Below are 4,555 nucleotides of genomic sequence, written 5' to 3'. Positions count from 1 at the left end.
CATCACCAATGCAATGGACTTGAACTTGGGCAAACTCCAGGAGACAGTGAGGGACAGAGGGCCTGGTGTGCTGCAGGCCATGGGGTTGCAAAGAGTCAGACACAACTGGGCGACTAAACAGCAGCAACTGGAAATATCAGGCAATAAATCATGCTAAGGCTATCCATCCTCATCCCATTTGCCCATTGCTCTAAGACTTTTAGAAGGAAGGCAAACTCCATTTGGCTGAAAGAATCATAAAATCTTTTATTAGTCACACAGTATGTGTCAGAGCATGGGAATCAGGTAAAACCCATACCCAATCTGACCAAAAGAGGTTTTCTTCAAGATTTCTGAACTCTCCTAACTGCTACAGCATCCCTGGAAAACTGATGCTATGGTTTTTATTTGCAAATGAGAAAAATCACGATTCATGCAAGCTGAACAACCTTCTAAGGTCACCAGGAAAAAGTGGCATGTCTGTCTTAAACTGGAGCCCATGTTCATCAAGAGCATTTTTCTTGAGGTGTGTTTAAGAGGATAGAGAGAGAGAAAGAGAAGGAAGCCCAGACATATTATTTTAACAGCAATTTCTCCACGTGGATGGAAACATTATAAGGATGCAAGATGCTCTCTTCCCAAAAAAAGTCTCTTCTGCTATTTGATGTTGTTGTTTAGTCCCCAGGTTATGTCTGACTCTTTGGAGACCCCATGGACTTTAGCACCCCAGACTCCTCTGTCCATGGGATTTCCCAGGCTAGAATACTGGAAAGCATTAGTCATTCAGTCATGTCCAATTCTTTGCGACCCCATGGACTATAGCCCAATAGGCTCCTCTGTCCATGGAATTCTCCAGGCAAGAATACTGGAGTGGGTTTCCATGCCCTTCTCCAGGGGAGTCTTCCCAAACCAGGGATGGATCCTGGGTCTCCTGCATTAAAGGCAGATTCTTTACCATCTGAGCCATCAGTGAAGCCCCCTTCTGCTATATTTTGAACCTATTTCTTCTTTTTTTAAACCTTTTATTTTATATTGGAGTATAGACAATTAACAGTGTTGTGATAGCTTCAGATGATCAGTCAAGGGATGTGGCCATACATATATATGTATCCATCCCCCCACTAAACCCGCTTCCCATCCAGACTGCCACAGAACATTGAGGAGAGTTCCCTGTGCTAAACAGTAGGTCCTTGCTGGTTATCCATTTTAAATACAGCAGTGTGTACCCGTCATTACCCAACTCCCTAACTATCCCTTCCCCCATCCTTCCCCCAGGCAACTCTAAGTTCGTTCTCTAAGTCTGCGGGTCTCTTTTCTGTTTTGTAAGTAAGTTCATTCATATCATTTCATTTAATAGATTGTCTCAGAGGACATATCAGTTATTAAACTGATAAGAACAGATACTACACTTGATGTTAGCCAAAAGGCCAAGAAGCAATTGAACCTATTTCTCCTTATTTGATCTTTTATCACCCAGTCCAAAACTTAATACCCATCCCCTACCCCAGAAAAAAACAGCCCTTCTTGTGTCTGGACCTATCCTAGTCTCCTTTTTTTTTTTTCTTTTAAACAAAACCAGCTCAGTTCTTCCTTTTAAGTTATCCTCCATCAATTCCCAGTGGAGGAGAAATCAAAGGGCATATTCTGGAAATAGAAAACCCCCTTGCAGACCAGACACGTCAAATATTTCATGGGACTACAGCACAACCAAAAGCTGTGACGTGGTCCCAAGTGGCAGCTGCCAAAGGCATGTTGTAAGAAGATGACCTCAATTTCCCCTTCTGTCAGTCAGGCCATCTTCCCAGGCCCCGTGTCTAATTCCATGCACTTCAAATTCACCCCGTTTTGCCCCTGGGGCGCCAGGACTTGAGCCCATGGCTTCCATAGCTGTCTTTCTCTTTCAGTGCTTTTTCTTAAATAAGGAGTGATTGAGAGTGGGAATTGCAGATCAAAAGGAGACAGCGAAATGTCATCAACATTACATAATTTGTACTATCACTTGTCAACATTGATCCCCTTAATACTATCGCTTTGACAGATGAACGAAGCAGGATTGTAGAATACTAAGAAGTGAAAGAGGGGGATAAAAAGACAACCATGTTTGATTACCCTCTGAAGTCCAAAGGATTTGAAAGTCATGACACTGGTTATTACTACGGTCTTTGGAGAGATGAACAGAAACTTAATCTATCTAATAAAATTGCCTCGAGAGATAAACTTAATCTAAACTTTCTTTCAGCTATCTCTCAGTATAATCTAATGGATTTTTCTCAGTCTCCATTGCAACACAAGACAGCTGGGTAGAAGATAGACCCACCACGTTAATTAATCCACTTCACTCTTGTCAAATGGACATGGTGTGTGGAGCAGAGGTTGGTGCTTCTGAATGTATTGGGGTCCCCTATTTAATAGAACTCAACTGATGGGACAATCACAGCCTTTCAGACTATGGAGACTGCCAGAATGCTGGTGAATGTAGCTTGCAAAACTTTTGGAGGAGAGTGGTTGGGAAATGGGCGGGGGGGATAGGAGAGGGGGAGCTGGGAATAGCTAAATGCATCCTTTAAATTTTTTAATTTATTTTTAGTTTCGTGCTGAGACTTTGTTGATGCACACAGGCTTTCTCTAGTTATGGCGAGTGGGGACTTCTCTTGTTGCTGAGCCCAGGCTCTAGGGCATGTGGGCTTCAGCAGTTGTGGCGCATGGACTTAGTGGCCCTGCTGAGTGTGAAATCTTCCTGGACCAAGGGTCAAATCCATGTCCCATGCATTGGCAGGAGGATTCTCTACCACCGGGCCCCCAGGAAAGTCCGTTTACATTTTTACTTATTTATTTTCTCATCCTTTTAAGAATTTCTGAGCTATCACTATAGGACTGTGGCTTGGGGATGGGGAGAACTGACTGGTCACCATATACCAGAGGTGGTGATGGACGCTTGGGAAACAATGTGTAAATAACAGAGAGCCTGACCTTGCAGAGATTAGAGTCTGACATAAAGGCAGTTGATTTCAAAAGCACAGTTCCTGGTACAGACTATATGTTCATTGACACCTGGTTGGAAGAAGATATTGTGTAGGGTCAGACACTTGTGCTTCTGTACCAAGAAAACAGACCTTTCCCAGGAAAAGCTTGGTCATGCTGACTTCTCCAAGCCTGTGAGATACTTGGATAATCAGGCCAGAAATCAAAATCAACCAGCAAAATCTGGGTCCAGAAAATGTACTTGGACCCAGAGTGCGTAGCTAGAGGACTAACCGGTCTCAGAATTTATATGACAAGGCTCCTGCCCTCGAGCTAGGACAATTTCCATCAGCCTTTCTTCCATGGATCCATTTCCTTCCCTGAAGGCTGAAGAGAGGTGCTTGAAAGGGAACCAAATCTTATTTTAAAGCCTATAGCCCCGCTGATAGAAATCATGCAGGAGTGAGTGACAACTGTTCATGTGCAAAGCAAGCAATTTCCCTCTCCCTCCCTGGAGAAGGGGGTCCCTGCTGCTTTCTGATGCCTTCTCTAATCTCTGTTTTTAATTTTTTCCCCTTTCTACTGCATGCTTCATATATGGGAAAAGGGAATTGATATTTATGCATACTTAATATGAGCCAGACCCTTGCTCAGTGATTTGGGTCATTATGAACATATTGCCTTTTTTTTTTTTCCTTAGCAGAAAGGATGTAGAGAGTGACCATCATTGACTCAAGTCACATCATTGATAAGTTTCTGCTATAAGTTAGATGAGCTTCCCAGCTGACGCTAGTGGTAAAGAATCCACCTGTCAATGTGGGAGATGCAAGAAATGTAAGTTCAATCCCTGGGCGAGGGGAAGATCCCCTAGAAGAGGAAATGGCAACCCACTCCAGTATTATAATAACCTATAATGGAAAAGAATCTGATAAGGAATGTATACCTGAAGCTAACACAACACATCCCTAAGTCATTCATGTTGCTGCAAATGGCATTATTTCATTCTATTTTATGGCTGAGTAATATTCCTTTGGGAGTCGGTGATGGACAGGGAGGCCTGACGTGCTGCAACTCGTGAGGTCGCAGAGTCAGACACAACTGAGCGACTGAACTGAACTGAATATTCCTTTGTGTATATGCACCACATCTTCTTTCTCTATTCATCTGTCAATGGACATTTAGGTTGTTTCCATGTCTTGGCTATTGTATATAGCTCTGCCATGAACAGTGGGGGGCATGTTTGTTGTATTTTCAGTAAGTCATGTTCAACTCTTTGCAACCCCATGGACTACAGCCTACTAGCCTTCTCTGTCCATGGGATTCTCCAGACAAGAATACTAGAGTGGGTTGCCATGACCTCCTCCAGGGGATCTTCCAAATTCAGGGATCAAACCTACCTCTCTTATGTCTCCTGCACTGGCAGATGGGTTCTTTATCACTAGAGCCACATGAGAAGCCCATAAGCCACGTGAGAGGTCCTTATTAAAGTACAGTTGTTTCACAACGTTTTGTTAGTTTCTGCTGTGCAACAAAGTGAGTCACTTTTCTTTTCTTTTTCTTTTCATTTTTTCTTTTTCATTATGATATTGAATATAGTTCAACATGGTTCCCTGCC

The 4,555-nt window shown here is 43.0% G+C and overlaps 1 pseudogene; it reads right to left on the bottom strand.

The window, feature by feature from the left end:
* Positions 1–1,305: 1,305 nt before the first annotated feature.
* LOC147345462 (U2 spliceosomal RNA) lies at positions 1,306–1,418 on the bottom strand (annotated as a pseudogene).
* Positions 1,419–4,555: the final 3,137 nt, after the last annotated feature.

The sequence above is a fragment of the Bos grunniens genome, chromosome 25 (assembly GCF_055505025.1).
Source record: "Bos grunniens cultivar Pamir isolate PY7600 chromosome 25, Bosgru_T2T1.0, whole genome shotgun sequence".
In the NCBI taxonomy this organism is placed as follows: Eukaryota; Metazoa; Chordata; class Mammalia; order Artiodactyla; family Bovidae; genus Bos; species Bos grunniens.
This window is presented reverse-complemented; position numbering and strand designations above follow the sequence as displayed.